Source organism: Schistocerca serialis, chromosome 9, assembly GCF_023864345.2.
Source record: "Schistocerca serialis cubense isolate TAMUIC-IGC-003099 chromosome 9, iqSchSeri2.2, whole genome shotgun sequence".
Lineage (NCBI taxonomy): Eukaryota > Metazoa > Arthropoda > Insecta > Orthoptera > Acrididae > Schistocerca > Schistocerca serialis.
The window spans coordinates 309,199,379-309,219,927 of NC_064646.1; the positions used below are offsets into that span (position 1 = coordinate 309,199,379).

The 20,549-nt window shown below is 38.4% G+C and overlaps 1 protein-coding gene across 2 annotated transcripts in view; it reads right to left on the reverse strand.

The window, feature by feature from the left end:
* Nucleotides 1-3,615: 3,615 nt before the first annotated feature.
* The window catches only part of LOC126419099 (elongator complex protein 4), a 50,806-nt gene continuing 33,872 nt past the window's right edge, over nt 3,616-20,549 (reverse strand). The window contains exons 8-9 of one of the 2 annotated variants that reach the window (XR_007575934.1): nt 15,939-16,079; nt 3,616-3,977 (exon numbers count right to left, since the gene is read on the reverse strand). The gene's annotated coding sequence lies outside the window, so the exon portion shown is untranslated. The remainder of the gene's footprint in view (nt 3,978-15,938; nt 16,080-20,549) is intronic. The other variant, XM_050086197.1, reaches the window with a different exon arrangement.

A 20,549-nucleotide genomic window follows, 5' to 3' on the forward strand; every position in this document is an offset into this window, starting at 1 on the left:
CAGCACTCTAGATCTCATGGAAGAATAAAGCAAACTTAGTTTCAAAAGATAATACTAAGTAGTAAAGTAGCTCTTCTTTAAGGCTGGTCACTCAGGGTGGCTGGAGTACTGGTAGTATGAGATACAGAACACCTGTTATTGATCAGATTTTGGGGGATAATTATTGTCCGGAAAGAACTTGTCAAGGTATTTATAGCATATCGGGAAAGGTATTGCTCTACATTAGAGCTGTAACATCCTTCGGTATCAAGACTGAATGAGGCAGATTTTTTTAAATATGAAATGGATAGGAGTTGTTGAAATGAAGAAACTGTTTCTTATTGGCACTTTCTATGCAGACAGATTTTTTGGATCCATCAGAGAGGTGATAGTCAATATCCAGCAATGTGTGTCAGTGAACTAAAGAAGACCACATGAAATAATGAGCAGATAAAATTTAAAGTATGTGACATGAAGAGAACAAACTCTTTCCTTGGGCCAAGGCCAGGAAAACATCAAAACTGGACCAGAACCAGGCTAAAGGTTTAGCATAGTTCATGATCTGTGTAAGATTAATGTTGAAATACATGTCATGTCATGCCATGCCATTTCATCAGATGAATGCCCTGTGCATTAGTAGTAAGACATGCAGTAAATCACTGATTTTCAAATTATGGGTGCCAAGAGGTAGTCTTAGTCAGGGGTTTCTAGCAAGATTGCCAGGACTGACACCATTAGACTAACTCTTCCAACAGAATGTAGACTATAGCAAATAAAAAAATGAGTAATATACACACACACACACACACACACACACACACACACACAAACATTTTACTGTTGTATGTAATGTAATTACTTCACACACACACACACACACACACACACACAACATTTTACTGTTGTATGTAATGTAATTACTTCAAATACGTAGATCAGTCAATTATTTGTGCAACACTCATAAAAGTGCTGTGTTAAAAAGGTCATCACTTTGAACATATTTTTTTCAAAATATTGTCAGCAGAAATGACACATCTTGCAGATGGTATACTTGGTTCTTAGTAAAAAAATATTTGGATTCAGTTAAGTACCATCTGATATAAGATATTTCTAGTCAACAAAATACCCATAAAACATCAACAGAAAAAAATGTTAATGTTATAACAATAAAAAAACAATTTCATTGAAAGCATGAGATGTTCGTATGGATTCTTATGATTGATTGAAGTATTTTAGTAAGCCTGGATAAAGACTTTAATCTGACCAACCTTTCTATCAGATGAATGATTGTTCTCAGTATTTGGTACAAGTTTACAAGGGTGTAGAAAAATTTCCGCTACCAGTCACAATAAAAGGTTATTTATTTGTCACCTAATTGAGGCTTATCACTGCCCCTTACAATAGCAATAGTTAACCAACTATTACCAGTTACAACCTCTGTAGTTGTACAAGAAAAATGAATCTTAGCTCCTACAAAAGTAATAGGTCCATTTAGTAGCTCTTCTTGTGCTACATTATTAGGAGTAAGACTAAATGTACCCACAGTCTTGTACACAGGCAATCTTGATCTTCTTGTATATCTTCTCCTCCTGTACGGCATGGCTGTGCTCAGTGCGGCTGCCTCGAGTCGAATGAGCGTGCAGCTGCCTGTACTGGGGAAGTGCCCACTGATAAGCGCCAGAAACTGGGTGCGGCAGGAAGTAGCGCCAAGATAAACCACAATGGCGGCCGCATCCGGTATTTTTAGTAGCGGATCGCGCTTAGTTAGAACTGTAGCGCGATCCGCCGAGCTCTAGCGGTGGCCGAGCGAAACTCGTTCAAGGTCAACTGCCAATATGGCGGGGCACACAGCTGTATCAGTTTCGGGTTTGTGCCCATCCTCAGGCGTTTATACATTCATGTACATGTTTATACTGCTAGAGATCACTGTATAAATACAGAAAAATTATTTGTTGGTGACTAAACAGATACAAGTGGGACAACTGTAAGTGGCGTATCAGCATTTGTCGAAATAAAGCTGTACTTACATAAAGATGAATTATCATTATTATAGTTACACTGTGGTGACAGTTTTTCCACTTAGTTGCACACTTGTTTACTATTTACATGCATATTTCAGTTTCATAAAGTTTAGCTGCATATTTCACTATTACGTTGTGCACTCATGAAATACACTGTGTTTACATACAAACATGATGGCTATGGTCATAGAACTTAGACATAGCAGGTGTAAAAATTTGCTCATACAGAAATGTGTAGGTTATGGTCAAACCAGTTATGGTGGACTCTTAACAATGTGTTCCTGGATACTGGCTTTCGGATCAGGTAGAGACCAAATGTGTCACTGGTAAATGCATTCTTTTATACAACCCCAGAGCCAAAAGTCACATCTTTTCAGACTTGGTGATCTTGCAGGCCAGACCTCTGTAAAATTTCTGGTTTGTTCACGGAAGATTGCTTTAAGCAGATCTTTCACTGGGCAAGCAACGTGAGGTGTGGCCCCATCTTGCATGAAAATAGTGCTTCCACACAGTTATGTTTTCCAAAGCAGGAATTACATGCTTTACAAGGAGATCTCAATAACGTTCAGACATCAGGGTGCACCTGACAGGCCCTCTCGGTGTGTTCTCTTCAAAGACAGATGGAATGAGAATGAACAAGCTTGTGAATCCACAGCACAAAGTCACATAAGGCGAGGAAATGGTCCTTTGTGCGCAACATGCAGTTTAACGGTATCTCAAACTTGGCAGTTCAGTATATACACTCCACCCTGTAGTGTAAATGTGTCTTGTCACTCCACAGAATATTGACCGGCCACATGTCATCAACTTCAATCCGTCCCACAAATCAAAGAGGAAATTCAAAATGTTGCTGTAGATCATGAGGTTTCAGTTGCAGCACCATCTGAATCGTGTGCAAGTATGAGTGTAATTGTAATATAGACTGCAAAACTTTCTGTACTGTTGACCATATGATGGGCAATTCTCGTGATACTGCACAAGCACTGGAACTACCCGGGGAATGTATTGCCTGCTCAGGTATGGCAACAGTAACCTCATCAATAACTTCCACCAGGATAGGATGCCTTCCTCTTTCAAATTTAGCTCACCCATCCTCGGACCTTTCAGTCAGCAACATTCTCCCCATGCAGCACTGTAATTGCTGCCATGTACATAAAACAGTTTCACTACCAGCGCACAGTTTTTCTTCTCAATAGCCATATTGTTCGCTCACATTATGGCTTGTCGAATGACAGCATATCTAGCAGATTTCACTGCCATATGACAGTTACAACCCACAATGGACTTCCATGAGTAGCTGCACTTTAATTATAACTGCCCAGTATTTGTGTAACACTTTCACGGAAATCTGTAGTATACTGAATCAAATTAACTAAAATTTTTAGGTGAAATTATTAAAAGTTTTTACCAGAACGACTATCTGAATATTGTTGATGTAATTTTGTCTTCTTCTTTACTGTGTGCATGTGTCTGCAATTAACTGTGGAGTATGTGTATTGATATCTCCAAATAATCTTGCATAAACTTATGTTTTCAGGCCTACAAGTCTAAGTCACTTGTAGCCCTCAACATGTAAAACTGTGGACACAAGGGTTCAATAATGAAGAAGAGATAATCTTCTAACAAAAGGATATTTTAGCTCAAAATCATTTTTTTTCCAATGGTAGTAGTTCTCATGTCTTCTACAGTCTATGAGATTCTTCAGTCACACTTTTTACTTGTTTCATTAGAAACACACACACGTAACACAGTTATGAACCACATTATACAATGACACATTTCAATATTCCAATGAATACAGAGTCCACACAACTACAACAGCACCACTTTTTTTCATGTTTCCTTTAAGCACAGGAATTGTAGTTTTCAATATCCTTAAATTTTACAACAAGGAAACCATTTCAACAGCCATTTCCTTTCTTACAAGTGACAGTGAATCAAATGCAATTTCTTCAATCTGATGTCTTCTCTGTTTGCCTGCAATAAAAACAAATGCTGTAAGTATTATACTGTCTTATTAGGTTTGACATACAAAGTCTTTTTTACAATCTCTGAGACAGAAACGCCATCCAAAGTAGAATCAGGAAAACGACTATCACTCTATGAAAGAAGCCCACAAGTTTTACTGTGAAGCTTCTTACTTGCATTTAAAGTTACTTAATTCAGTACAAACAACAATCATACATAAGAAAACGTTTTCAAAGTTCTTCTGTAACACTGAAAACTATTACTTTTTTCTTTTAAAAATGATGTTTAGTGATGTAATGATGATTATAAGAATATGTAGATACAGGGCATCCAGAGAAGGAGTCCCCGATTTCAAAATGAAATGCCTCAAAAGCTAACCTCGATATGTGAGTGCCACAAAAGTTATGTTTGTTGTGAGAACTGCAAGAATTTTATACAGAAGCTATATAGAAATTTCAAAATAGTTTTAAAAAGCTGGTAACAGATGGCGCTGTATGCTGTGCACCTCACAGAGTATCAGTGTGCATAATTAAACTCATCCTATGCAAGCAGTCTTTGCAATCACATCACAATCTTTTCAAAATTTCCACCACTCGCAGTATGGAGGTGGTACAAACAAACAATGAAATTTATCATCACACCCTGAACTGTCTCAACAGAAGTCAAACAGATCACCGATTCAAGTTCATCTTGTGTGGTAAGATGGTTTCCAGTGTACAGTGTCTTTCACTGTTCCCCTAAGAAAGTACTCACAAGGAGTCAGACTGACCAAATATGGAGGACAATCCATCCCTGCACCAGCAAATTTACAATAATCTAATGCCATGACTCTATTCCCAAAGAAGTGTGATGTCGTCTGGTCTCATCTTGTATGAACCACTCATAGTCTGGTCGATCCTCCAACGCAAGCTGTCTGCCGCCAAATTATTTCAAAATTGCAAAGTAACATTCATTGGTGATCATTTCTCACATGAAAAAGGGCTAATAATGCCTCTGCTGCATGCTGCAGCCCAAACAGTAACTTTGGGAGAATACAGTGGTTTCACTGCACATTAATCGGGATGTTTGGAACCCAAAAACCCCAGTTTTGTTTATTCACGATTCCATTCAGATGGAAGTATGCTTCATCTGTGAAACACGTGGATGCAGCATCAAATACTCCATTATTAGTCACTGTGAGAATCTGGTTCACAAAGTCAGTCCTCTGTTGCACAGCTAGTACAGGTATGGCGGCTTTGGATTTTGAATGGAGACACAAGTAGGGTCTGTCTCAGTATTATCCGCATGCTAAAATGCTTCAAACCAGTCTCTGCTGTAATTTTTCAGTTTGATTTCCTTGGATTTCACCAAATAGTTCCAGAAACTGTGATGACGTTTTCAGGAGCAACTGCAGTTTGCCTACTGCCAACATTCCCCATTACATCATTGGCCATGCTGCCTGCCTGTTGGAATTTCGCAAAGAGCTTGCAAATGCTTTGGACATTGGGTCTTTTTGAAACATTAAATCATGTTTGAAAACTGTGCCTTGTTGCTGTAGGACTGTTTCCTAATCTGTGGAATTCCAATACCAGAAAAGCACATTCAATGGAATACATAATATCAACCTCCTCCTCCAGTATGCTAACCTCCTTTCACATTTCAACAATGGAATTGATAGCTCTCAGCTGTGGTACACTATTTACAGGCATTACATATTGCAATTACAGCACCATCTCTTAGCAACATTTCAAAGTATTTCTAAACTTCTGTATAAAATTCTTACAGCTTTCAAAATAAACATGCCATTTGTTGCAGCCATCTACCAATCTCGGCTTTCAAGATATTTAATTTTGAAGTCAGGGACTCGTTTGCTGGACACCCTGTAGCAGACAGCAGTAGCAAAGAAAAGGCAGACGCACATGAACTGAGGCAGAAAAATATAAAAGCAGAAAAGCAAGAAACTCACAAAGATTTAGACCATACAGCTATAACAGATTTCTATTAAGAACAAGAGAAGACGTTCTGATGCTTGAAACACACTGACAATTGTACACCTTTTGTGTGTGAAGGATGATGTGCAGTTGTTTGGTGTCACTTCTAAGCCAAAATGGAGGTGTGTGTAGAGTTTAAATTTGGAAAGAACTGTCATTGTTTACAGAAATATCTCCCACAAATTACGAGCTTACCACGTGGTGAGCCTTTGGTATGACAAGCAGCCTATAAAAAGACACAGGTTGCATCTAGAACATATTCTGCTAATCATTCAACATTTTTAGCATTGGCCTTGACAGGCAGATGCAGTCGTCATGTGTTTGTGAGTTGCATTTGTGTGTGTGTGTGTGTGTGTGTGTGTGTGTGTGTGTGTGTGTGTGTGTGTCTCTAATTCTGAAGAAGGTCTTTTGGACAAAAGCTTACTTGCTTAGCATTCTTTTTCTTGATCTTGTCCGTGCCTCAACATCTTCACAATATGATGAGTAGCAATCTCTCCTTTTCATAATGTTGTCACTTTTAGGATTTATAAATTTCTATTGAGTTATTCTTTCCTCTGGTTTGCATCTATATATAAAAAATTTGCAAGCCAGTGTATAGTATTTCTGAAATTTTCAGTCATATTGCATTCTCTTACTGAATGAGATAAAAAGGACTGCACACAACCTAATCTTTCATATCTTACATGTCATAATCCCAATTCAAGGCATATATTGATATATTGGTGAAAGCAGAATTTTTGCACGGGCACCTTTAAATCCACCTAGCAGGGTTAAGCAAGAATAAAGTTGCTTTTCTACCAAATGTTTCAGTTTAAGTTGCATGAGCATCTCTGTTAAAATCCTGGCCGTGTATTTCAGGAATCAATGGATTTCTGCTGTCACGCCCACTTGATAAGGACTCCAAACTACAAACATTGGAACAGTACCCTGGCACTGGTCACATTAGTATCTTGTGTGAAAATTACTTTACTGATGGACTGCACTTTCCCAGGTGCTTTCCCATAAATTTAAGTCTTCCACACACCTCCCCTAACATTGTTCATTTTATTCAATATTGCTTCTTAGTATCTGCCCCAAATTTTTACGTGCTGTGACATGCTCCAGATGTCCATCATTAATTTAGTAATCAGATACAATTGGGTTCTTTCTCCCTCTTATAAGTATTATCTTTCTTTTACCCTCATGTAAACAGAGCTGTCAGCCAGATCTCTCAGCATTTCCTTATGCTCATTCAAGACTAATACTTTATGGTATAAAACACCATCACCAATATACAATCTGATGATGCTGCTGATCATTTCTGATTAATTGCCTATGTATATCTTGAGCATATTAGAATGTCCATTACACTTCATTGTGACCATGCCTGATATTGTGTGTGTTTCTTTCGCAATCAGATATAAGTATAACATAGAAGTTTCTATTAGTCAGAAATACTTATCTGTTATGATGCTCTGTATGATTATATCCTGGTTATTAGTCAATGAAGTTGTGCAGTGTTGAGCACTTTTCAAAAGTCCAGGGAGATGAAATCCACCTTTTCACCTGTACCTGTTGTTTGCGAGACATTATGTATGTATGTATGTATGTATTATGTGTGTTTCACACACATGACTTTTCCCGAATCACTGCAGATTCTTTAATGGAAACTTTTTTTTTCCGGGGGTGATCTGCATTCTTTTATAGTCATGCAGACTTATTCACTAGGCAAGAAATTCATGATAAATATGAACTCTGATAGGGGCTAATTCTAAAGTGTATTCAGTGTAAAAATCCAACTGGTATTCCATCAGGGTATAATATCTTATTTAACTGTCTGTCAGTACTGTGAGTGTAAGAGTCAAACATTGGTATGGCAGGATCCTCATACAAGTATATTCGTATGTTCAAGTATAAAATTTAATATTTCTGTTTTCAATCTGCTTTTGTCAACGGGCTTTCACTCAGCAATGGAGTGCCCATTGTTATGAAACTTTCTGACATATTAAAACCATTTGCAGGACCGGAGTTCAAATCCGGAATCTTGCTTTCTAGGGGTAATATCCTTATTGACTGAGCTACCGGGCACACCTCATAATCGGCCCTTGCAGTTTTACTTCTACCAGTACATCTCTCCTACTTTCCAAACTAATTTCCCCAGCATACTTTGTGGGACTAACATTACTGAAAGGAAGGATATTGCAAAGAATTAGGCTTAACCACAGTGTAATGGATGGTTAACTGAGTGGTAGATTGGGACTTGAATGTGGAAACTTTCATTTCACTGGTAATGCTCTTACCAAATAAACTATCCAGGCGTGGCTCATCCTCACAGCTCTAGTTCTGCCAGTACCTCTATTCTACTCTCCAAATTTCAAGAAAGTTGCTCAAAAGTCTTTCAGGCATGCAGCTGGATGGATTGGTCACTGAAAAGAATTTTCAATGGGTACTACTATGAACAGACTGATGGTATGGCTGTGGGTTGTCCTCTGGCACCTGTGGTTGCCAATATGTACTTGGAATACTTCAACAAGAAAGCATCACATTTATGCCTCTTGCCTGTCAAGCCTAAATCCTTTCTAGAGACAGAAAAAGTGATCTGGGACTTTGAAACAGTAGTGCATACCACACACTATGTGAGTGCGTAAAAACACATGTCAGAGAAACCATTCACATGGTTAACACCTTGAGGAATGGGCAGCTAGGGTGATACGCAAGTGCATGATACTATGCTTTTTCACTTTCTTTTTTTTTCCAATTCTGAGTCGCAGGTTCTACTGCACACAAGTTAAGTCAGTTTACTGCAATAAGAAAGTTGAGTCTTTTTTATATAAAATAGAGCAGAGAAACATAGACTTACATCAGTGGCAATTTTTTGTTGTGAAATGAAAATGTGTTTATAATCACTGAAAAAAAAAAAAAAAAAAAAAAAAAAAAAAAAAAAAAAAAAAAAAAAAAAAAAAAAAAACCAAAGATTTATCTTTCGTTACCTAAATAGAGGAAGTGTCAGCAATTGTTGGTGCTAAAACTGTATGAAAATGTAGTTTTTAATTGCAATTTACTTAGTTACATTTGCCTTAGAATGAAATTTTTGAAGCATTTTGGAACACAAAGTCCTACATCAAAGTCTTCACAACAGTTCCTCATATCTCTTCTTGCCACTTTCCTAGATCTTTCCTCATTTTATTCCACACAAACCTCGTATCGCCTCTGATTCCCCCCCCCCCCTTAGTGGACCGCATTGCAAAATATGTCTTGTAGTGACATGATTATGACAATGATACAGCACTTACACTGACTTTATATGAGTTTTATAGTGTAAATCACAATGAAGTCATTCCAGCATATTGCCATCATCACGTGTTCTGTAAATACATTAATAGGTGATAATCTTGATACTGTACTTTGTAACTATGATTGTACAGGGATTATACACTCAATTAGTGTTTTTACCTTACAGGTAATATCGACACTGTCATATGCTGTATTTGTTGGATTTGTATTTAGACATTACTTGTTGGGCATTTGTTTCAGACATACTGTTATATCTGATGTTTAGGTACAGATTAGTCACATTTTTGAGCTTTATTTTCCCTTTTGATAGCTTCGATGACAGTGAGTTATTCATATTACATGTTTCACAATTATCACTAGAAGTAGGTGATGTGTGGAAATTCAGTTGTGTTTTGTATATTTTCTTAGGGTTTTTTTCTGATTATGTTTTTTACCTGAAATTCGTGTGGTTTGCTTTGAGATTATCACATGTTATTTTTATTATTATTTAATAATTTTGTTATGGTTTATGATTTGTCACCTATCCTTGGTGCTACTGTATATTTTTGTTGTATGGTGTTTATGCTGTTACTATGGATGTGTGTTACTCAGTATCCGTGGTTTGTTTATTTTATCCATTTCCTGCTTTATAATGTATTTTTTGTGCTTGAGGTATGTTTGTTCATTCTGTAAATCTTGAGGGTTATTGTTCGCATGTAACATGAGCCACAAAGTCTACATAGGACAAACCAAAAGAAACTTCAACATCATAAACTAACCTCAAGCACAAACAATACATTGAAAACTTTATTGATATTATAAAGCAGAAAAATGGGTACAATAAACAAACCAGGTACATGAAGTAACATTCATCCATAGTGCAACGTTCATGCCATCCACCTGCAAAATTGGTATCCCACATGACAGAACAGAGATGCAGGATGCCTTTATCACAGCAAGTGAAACCAAAGCATATGTTACGGTATGACTGAGGCTGCTGTTGGAGACTAACATAGCCTCGGGTCTCAGCCAATGGCCACCAGGTCCTGCTACCTGAGCACTACCAATCAACAGCAGTGCCAGAGGTCGCATTTCAGAAGCGAACTATTTTCCTGCGTCACTCATGTGATCGAGAATAATCCCAGAAAACCCATCCACCAACCAGGCTTATAAGCTGGAGTACCACCAGCCAGAAAGCAGTTCAAAACGCCGCCTGGACCTGTAGGTATCTGCCATCCTAGCCGCAACATCCCAGATTATCAGGAGAGATGGCTTCGGACTGTGACTCAAGAGTGTTGCGCAATAGTGGTCTAGTCTCCATGGACAGCTTTGTGGTAATGCTGTGCCGACCACTCTCAAGTAGTTTTGTTTCCATTTTTTCTTTGGTGGACTTTCTTGAGCAAGAGCCTTGTAAGGGAAATATTTTATTTTGTTATTCTTCTGTTATAAGACCCAAAGCGGAATCCGTACCTTGTTTCTTGCTTGAATTGTGCTTTGTTTTTGACTACTTTGTCAGCAACAGCAACGTTCTTGTTTATTGGTTTTTCCCAGAAACAGATTTAGGAATACCATTCACATTTTGTCTCTGCTACTGCAGATACAGCACATAGTTAACAGCATAAGCACTGTACAACAAAGACATACAGTAACTCAAGGAAACATCACAAATCATAAACCATAACAAAATTATTAAATAAAAATAAAAATGGAACATAATAATCTCAATACAAACCATACAGAATTTCAAATCGAAACATAACGAAATTTTCGCACATCACCACCTAACTCCTAGTGGTAACTATGTAAACATGTAATATCACTAATCCACTGTCAGCCAGGCTGTAAAGAGGGAAAATCAGGCACAGAAACTGACCCATCTATATCTAACAATCAGATATAACAGTATGTCTATAAAGAACGTCTGAGTACATTTAAATACAAGGTAAAAACACCCCAATCAAAGGTATAATACCATTATGATCATAGTTACAGTTTACAATACTAAGATTAATAGGCGATAATTTACCTACAGAACACCTTATAAAATGAGTGCATTGTGATTTATGCAATAAAACTTATTGAAAGAGCAGAGTAATTGGTATATCATTATCACAATCCTCAAAGGTAGCTAATCGCATAAAGTGCTGTAGCAAGAACAAAAGCGATTTATGTAACGAAGTGCTTTACAAAGGAACACATAAGATACAATGTAGTACAGGTTGTGCATAGAACTGAACACATGCACTGAACACATTGACTGGACTACAGTAACACAAGTTACAGAATAGGCCGAGCACTCATTTACTATCGCTTAAATAACACTGTTTCTTTGGTGGCTCACACTGTGTGCCATGGGGCCAACCCAGGTGGCCTCTATAAATGGGCCTGTGAACTGTACGGATGTGCGATCTCTGAAACACTTCTGTCAAGAGCGAGGGTACATCACAAATTAATAAAGAACATTGATATACAGCATCCAGCGGACCACGTTTTTATTTGTAAGAGAAATACTATTCACTTTAAACATTTCCTTAAGCTTTGGCGCATCACATAAAATTTTTTCAAGACAAGTATCAACAAATATTAAATTTACATTCACAAAATCTAAGATTAGGACTGACAAATTTTGAAGAGAGGTGCATTGAACATAAACAGCGCACTGCTCTCTGGCAGCCAATGAAATCAGCAATTGCTGAATTCTTGGCTAGACAAACCACATAAATGAACGAGGTATGAAGACAAAAATTTTGAAAAACACATGCCCCCCTTTGGGACTTTGCATATAAGGAGGCCACAGAAATCTAGCAACAAATTAACCTAATCAACAAGGCAATGGATTTCAACTTAGCCAAGCATGGAATCCAACACTGAAGCTGCTGCGAATGCAGTGGAGGCAGAACACTGAGTAGGATGAAGGCAGAGGGCAGACCACTACTCAATACCGAGAGCAAGTCACCCTCACAACAGTCGCCAGTGCATCATCGACAACTACATTCCACAAGTTACAATATGGTGTGTGGTGAAGGGTACTTCTAGTACCACATGCTTACCCCCTTTTATGCTCCATTCGCATACGGCATGGGGAAAAAATAACTGTCAGTAAAGCTCCATACAAGATCTAGTTTCTCTAATTTTCTTGTCATGATCATTTGACAAGATACATGTTGTGGGTGGAAGTAATATGTTGCCTGACTCTTCTTTATATGTAGGCTCTCAAAATTTCAACAGCATATCTGTCTGTGCTGCACAACACCTCTCTTGTAGCATCTGTCACCAGAAATTGTTCAGCATCACTCCCATCGAGTAAACAATTCAATGGTGAAAAACACTACTCTTGAATGAGATTTTCACTCTGCAGTGGAGTGTGTGCTGATATGAAACTTCCTGGCAGATTAAAACTGTGTGCCGGACTGAGACTCAAAATCAGGACCTTTGCCTTTCGTGGGCAAGTGCTCAGGAGTGCTAGTTCTGCAAGGTTCACAGGAGAGCTTCTGTAAAGTTTGGAAGGTAGGAGACGAGGTACTGGCAGAAGTAAAGCTGTGAGGACAGGGCGTGAGTCGTGCTTGGTTAGCTCAGTTGGTAGAGCACTTGCCCGCGAAAGGCAAAGGTCCTGAGTTCGAGTCTCGGTCCGGCACACAGTTTTAATCTGCCAGGAAGTTTCACACTACTCTTCATTGGATCTTCTATTTCTCTTCTATTAATCCTGTATAATGAGGGTTCCACACTTATGAACAGTACCCAAGAATCAATCAAACAAGTGTTTTTTAAGTCACATCTTTCAGGATGGGTCTCATTTCCATGAAATCCTCCCAATGAATCTCAAACTGGCATCTGCTTTTGCTACTACCTGTTTTATGTGGTCATTGCACTTGAAGTCACTCTGGATAGTTGCGTGTGTATTGTGTATCAAACCGAGAAGCTATAAATGACGGAGAGGTTTCGTCCCTGCCATAGCCCTCAGTGATTCACAATCCCACAACAGGCTATAGCAGTCCACTCACACCACTGCCACCCCACATCAAACCCAGGGTTATTGTGCGGTTTGGCCCCCAGTAGACCCCTCCCAGGAATGTCTCATACCAGACGAGTGTAACCCCAAATGTTTGCGTGGTAGAGTAATTATGGTGTATGCATACATGGAGACTCTGTTTCTGCAGCAATCGCCAACATAGTTTAACTGAGGTGGAATAAGGGGAATCAGCCCGCATTCACAGAGGCAGATAGAAAACCACCTTAAAAACCATTGACAGGCTGGCTGCCACACCAGACCTCAACATTAATCCGCCAGGCGGATTCGTGCCAGGGACCGGCATGCTTAACTGCTCGGGAAGCAGCGCGTTAGACCTCACGGCTAGCTGGGCGGGCTACTTTGGATAGTTACTCCAATGTATTTTACAGTAGTTACTGTCATCCATTTTGCACTCAAACAGCCATGGATCTCTTTGCCTATTTATTGCAATACATTACATTTATTTACACTGAGGCCAGTTTTTGTATCAATTGTTGATTCCCTGCAGATCTTCCTGCATTTTACTACAGTTGTCTGGTCTTGCAACCTTCCCATAGACAGTAGTATGGTCACCAAATAGCCTCATGGAACCTATTATCCACTACAATGTCAATATGAACTGTAAATAGCAGCAGCTCTATAAACCCAATTGGTGTACTCCTGAAATTATCTTTACATTTGCCAATTCTGTTTGATGATAATGATGATGATGATGATGATGATGAAGTCCAATACTCCTTGAAGAGTGTAGGGGACGATGCGGGAGAGTTAAGGGCAAAGTTTTGAGTTCTACATGAAAGGAAGTTCTGTGTACAATTATAAATCTGGTCCAGTACTCAATATATACATACTTTGTTCACTACATGACAGTGTAGAGCGGTATCAAATAACGTCCAGAAATCAAGGAACACGGCATCAACCAGAGAATCTTTGTCTATGACACTCTGGATTTCATAGACAAACAGAGAAAGCTGAGTTTCGCAAGATGGAGGCCACAACCCAGTTCAATACAAAAGTTGATTAGTTCTTGAGCTATAACGTCACTACACATAAGACATGAGTATGGCACTAACTCCCTCAAATCAAATGCTAGTAAACTGGGTATAGACACCACGTCATCACATGGAAACATGAACTGAAACTTTGTGTCATGGAAGATTATATTGGGTATTAAAAGTGCTCTTTGTGAATTTTATGACATAATGCACCAATATCAAGTATATCAAAAATGGAGGCTTCCATACAAAAAGTGATGGAAGGCAAGTATTTTTTATTCAATAAACACCATTTTTATTTGTTTTTATATAGAGAATCTTAAAAAAAAAATCTGTGTTAGACCATAGTTTTGGTGTGACCTCCTTATACCTCTAACAGCAAAGATGTAAACTTCCAAAACACTATGCAAGTTGTACTTGAAGTGGTGGAAGTTGTACTTGAAGTAGTCATGAGATATGTTGTTTGTTGTTGTGGTCTTCAGTCCTGAGACTGGTTTGATGCAGCTCTCCATGCTACTCTATCCTGTGCAAGCCTCTTCATCTCCCAGTACCTACTGCAGCCTACATCCTTCTGAATCTGCTTAGTGTATTCATCTCTCGGTCTCCCTCTACGATTTTTACCCTCCATACTGCCCTCCAGTACTAAATTGGTGATCCCTTGATGCCTCAGAACATGTCCTACCAACCGATCCCTTCTTCTAGTCAAGTTGTGCCACAAACTCCTCTTCTCCCCAGTTCTATTCAATACCTCCTCATTAGTTATGTGCTCTACCCATCTAATCTTTAAGCATTCTTCTGTAGCACCACATTTCGAAAGCTTCTATTCTCTTCTTGCCTAAACTATTTATCATCCATGTTTCACTTCCATACATGGCTACACTCCATACAAATACTTTCAGAAACGACTTCCTCACACTTAAATCTATACACGATGTTAACAAATTTCTCTTCTTCAGAAACGCTTTTCTTGCTATTGCCAGTCTACATTTTATGTCCTCTCTACTTCGACCATCATCAGTTATTTTGCTCCCCAAACAGCAAAACTCCTTTACTACTTTAAGTGTCTCATTTCCTAATCTAATTCCCGCAGCATCTCCCAACTTAATTTGACTACATTCCATTATCCTTGTCTTGCTTTTGTTGATGTTCATCTTATACCCTCCTTTCAAGACACTGTCCATTCCGTTCAACTGCTCTTCCAAGTCCTTTGCTGTCTTTGACAGAATTACAATGTCATCGGCGAACCTCAAAGCTTTTATCTCTTCTCCATGGATTTTAATACCTACTCTGAACTTTTCTTTCGTTTCCTTTACTGCTTGCTCAATGTACAGATTGAATAGCATCGGGAGAGGCTACAACCCTGTCTCACTCCCTTCCCAACCTCTGCTTCTCTTTCATGTCCCTCGACTCTTATAACTGCCATCTGGTTTCTGTACAAATTGTAAATAGCCTTTCGCTCCCTGTATTTTACCCCTGCCGCCTTCAGAATTTGAAAGAGAGTATTCCAGTCATGAGATATATGTATAGCTTATGACTAAAATCTTTTACTGACTGTCATATTTACTTTCCGTGTTGCTAAAACAGGTAATTTAAAATAATGAATATTTCACAAAAACTGTAATTGTGTTATTAATATTATTGATGAGTTACTGAAAATGAAACTAAATACACATTGCTCCTCCCTCTATGGCATGCAATGTCATTACAGAAGTCTACATGTTCATTAGCTTTGGGATTTATTTACCTTCAACGTAAACATTCGCAACATGTTTCTTCCATGAGGCAAGTAGTGAGTTTCATATTTTCTGGAGAAATTCAGGGCAAAATAATCATGGGCCACCTGCATTTAATGCTCTTTCAGTGAATCCCACCATGGTATCTTACACTGCAACAAAGAGACTGGTATTTAACAACTTGTAGAAAGAGAATAGAGAATAACAGATAACATCATCCACAGATTTTCTGCAGTGCACTGAGAGAACTTAACGTATAGAGCTACACATTTCAAAAGATATTTTTTACTTCTGGTTTTATAAATATGTTCACTCCTATGTATGGCATCACTATTATTTCTACAAGCACGATAATGAAGATTTTATATCTTTTCTGGCTCAGAAATACCATAGGAATTCAAATGTGTAACAAGGGAAAGTTTTCTTTATTTAGAGTGACTGGGCACCTTCCATTTACAAAGTAAGAATGCTTAGTCATAGCAGTAAGTAAATATCTCATGCTGATGACTTTAATGAATGCACGTAGAATGTAGTATTGTTTTTGTGTTGATATTGACAGTGAGAGAGACAGGGGGAAAATTTGGAACCCAGTGCCAGTACACAGCATATTCCACTTGAATAGCACCAGACTACCCAACCACGTATCCCATTTGACAAATGGCTCTTATCAAAAGTGTAACAGCTTCCATTACTCTGATATCAAGAGACATGCATTTTATCTAAGTAAACTTCCACATTAGCATAATGTATTTATTCATCCCTTCAGATTCAAGAAGTTTTGCTCATCATTTAACAAATACCTAACTTTCCACAATCAAATAATGGAAACTCCAGGTCAGAATAACAAAAATACAGGAATAGGATAGATTGCTACTCACTGTAAAGAGAGTTGCAGACAGGCATAATAAAAAGACTGATACACATGCCAGCATCAGCCAAAGCCTTCCTCAGGAAAGAAAACACACACACATTCACACATGCAAGCACACCTCAATCACACTTGGTCGCCACCTCCGGCAGCAGTATGTGTATCAGTCTTTTCGTTGTGCCTGTCTGCAACACAATGGGTCATCTTTACGGTAAGCAGCAATATATCCTATTCCTTACATTGTTGTTATTCCTACCTGGAGTTTCCATAAAATATGGTACTGGTCAATGAAGTGTGTCTGGCTTCACTTAATGCTGCCATGGACAAACAAAACAATTTATCAGAGTTAAAAAGAAATGTTGTTCTGACTTAACACTCAGGAGAGACAGTACATCTAAAACACTTAACCACTGCAGTGCCAGTGTGAGTGGAATAATGGTGCCATAATGAGCAACCACAAAAAAAAAAAAAAACTGCAGAGCTCGACCGGTAATAGATGTCCATGGTCGATGTTGAGTGCAAGTGTGTAGAGCACAATTGATTGTCTCTCACCACTCAAGTGCACCAAGAGCCTACCAATCAAATAAACCATAAAAACTTAATGAATCCTGTTGCCTATTGGACCTAAAGATGGAAGGTAATTCCACCCATCCTAACAGTGCTACTTCAATGGGAAATACTTGAATTTGTTCAGCAATATTGAAAGAGAAGCACTGCTGATTTGTGACATATAGCATTCCTCAACGACTCTTGTTATGCCTCACAAGATGGCTGGATTTCAGCATTTTTAGCTCCATTAGGTGAAAATTTACCTTGATGCCAGCCTTGGTCTTCTCATCTAACAGACTTCCCTTGAACTTTGTAACACGTTTCACTACAAACTTGACACTCATTATATCACTAGATTCCCCTTTTCATGTACATTACTTCAGTAAAAAATGTCGTTTCAATGTTTCAGCAACTAAAATGATTTAAGTAATAAATGAACACAAAATGTTCACAAGTACAAACTTGTTTGTATATCTTCTGTCAATAAATTAAAGCATTCATAGTTGCCCATATTACGTTAAAAACCAGAAATGGATAAAAGTAACTTTGTTGCCTCATCCAGTATTTCTCTTTCAGCGTTTTTGACCACAGTCCCTTCTTTGTCACAGCACTCTGGTTGTTGCCGTGGAGAATGACACACTCTCATTGTACCCCTCTATTAATTTTGATTGCATTTGTTTATGTTCTCTTTCTTTACCACACAGATAAGTGCACCATGCTTTTCTTATTACAACCTGCACCTCTTTATCTTCCTCATTTTCTCTTTTTGTTCTGGAAAAATGGCTTGTTTTCAAAACACTAAGAATCTCGCACGTATTTTGTCTCTCTTTTGCCCTACTGTCATGTTCATTTTACAAATAGAGCAATTTTACCATTGGCTAGTGTGATAAAACAGACAGGGCATTCCTGCGACACTATGCAACAACATTTCACTTTTTTCTGTAACTGTCATGAAAACAGCTAAATGTTATGTTTTTGGTTATGCTGATAATGAAAATGTCAATGAAAATTCAAGATTACCTCTCATTTTGAAGTTCTGATAAGTTTGTTTTATTGCCAGTGTCAGCTTATGCACGTATTTACCTTGGCGTTATCCCTTGGAAGAAGTTCATTGAAGGGGCAACTGCTTTCCCTCACATTTGTACTTTTCTGCTGGTGATTCCATGATTAGTGTCCAGCAGTAATCGGCTAACTTTGATGCACTTCACTTTCCCTAGTATTTCGTTTCCTTGTCCGAAAGTTGCTGTGTTCTTGTGCTCATTGGTTATAGCACCACAGTTGTCACAAAAGAAGTCCAAGAGAAAATCTAGGAAATGTAACTTTAAGGGCAGGTTGCAACACAGTCTATTGTTGTAGTGTTGAGGATTTACTGCAATATCCTTATAGTTTTCTGCCCTCTTATTTCCTTGAAAGATTGTTGACACTTGAACAAAAGCATCCCAAGCTAGCTTTTCACCAGCTGTCAGGATGGTGTTGAAGTACTCATCTTTGTACAGTTTGCATATCTCGGAATCCACAAAAACCCCGTCTTTTAATTTTGCCTCACTAAGACATGGAAATTTCTTGTGTAAACAGAGAAATGTTTCCCCAGTATTGTCCATGGGCCTCATGAAGCTTTTCATTAGACCCAATTTTATATGAAGGGCAAGGAGAATTATGCTCCTGGCTTCTACAAGTGCTTTGCGCATAACATTGTGAGATTCTGGTTCAAGTGAGGGATGCTTAGCCCAATCTTTCTGCAGCTATCCCAGAGGTACGGGAACCAACACAATTCGGTGAAGCCTTGTTGTAGCCCAAGTAATATGCCTGTTACTTTCAGATCTCCAGAAATCTGCCACTTAAACTTGTCATAGTTCAATAATAATAATTTTATGTTATCATATGTTTCTTTCATGTAAAATACATACTCAACCGGAATCAATGGTAGCATGTTGCCATTATGCAGTAGCACATACATGAGAGATACTTTGGAGAAGTCAATGAACAACTTCCACTGTCAATGGCCATAGTTGCCATTAGTCCCTGTACATCATTACAAAATATCAATTTCTTTTGCAGTTACATTTACTGTCCTACAGATACAATTCCACTGTTTTAGGTTTGACACCAACAGTTCAGCTTCACCTCTCTGCAATTCCAGATCTCTCACTAGGTCATTAAGTTCACACTGTTCACTAACACCCCTGTCACTGTCACAATCAGGTGGGACAGGGACAGGCAGTCCAACCCAGTGAGGCAATGGCTGCATGGCCAGCGGTATGTTAAGATATGTCAAGGTAGATTTTTTCTTCTTGGAAATGCCATGTGTTAATGGAGTTGTCATACAAAAGTAACAGTCATTCACGTGGTTTGATGGTTCTTGCTAGATCACTGGTATAACAAATTCCATGGAAGATCTTTTATGACTGAACCACAAACAAAGCCTCAAGACACAAGATATGTAACATATAAGAGGAGCCCAGGGCTTGCCCTGGTCCCCGATTTGACAGCCATAATACAGTCTGTATGCCTACCTACCATTTGGCATTATTGGCCTCCTTTGCGATGTCAACAAAATTTGTCCGCAAATATAGCAAAACATGTCACCACTGTTTACACATTTGTGAGGCATATTGAATCACAGGAATTGCAATGACCACATGCACTAACTACACTTCAGTAACATGTTCTTCCAGCACTTGAACAGAACACAGATCGTAACAGACTGAAACTACACTTACATGAAACATGCTCCGCTCATCCCTTCCTCTTCCCCTTCCCCCTGTTGCTACAAGCCAATGCTAAAAATAGCAACAGCTATTGCTGTCTGAAATTTCATCACTCTGTCTGCCATAAGCGAGATTTCCAAGGGATTGACAATGAATGCCAATCAAATATAATTATAATTAAATGCACCCCTCTTTAACTTGGAAACAAGAGCTAATTCGAGTTTTTCATTGGTATTTACATTACCAATGTGGTCATATAGTTAACAACATTTATTTCATTCCAGTTACATTTTCACTGTTGGCTAGTGTAATCAAAGGTTGATTTGAACACCACGTTGCTTTTACACGCATTATCCTATTGGAAGTAGTTAGTATGTTCTTGAATTGCTTCAGCTTTTGGATTCATTTACATACACAATTATATGACGACCGACAGTTTAACATGGACTGCAAATCAGAATGCAGCTTGACAAATCTTTCAATTTGTAATCTGACAC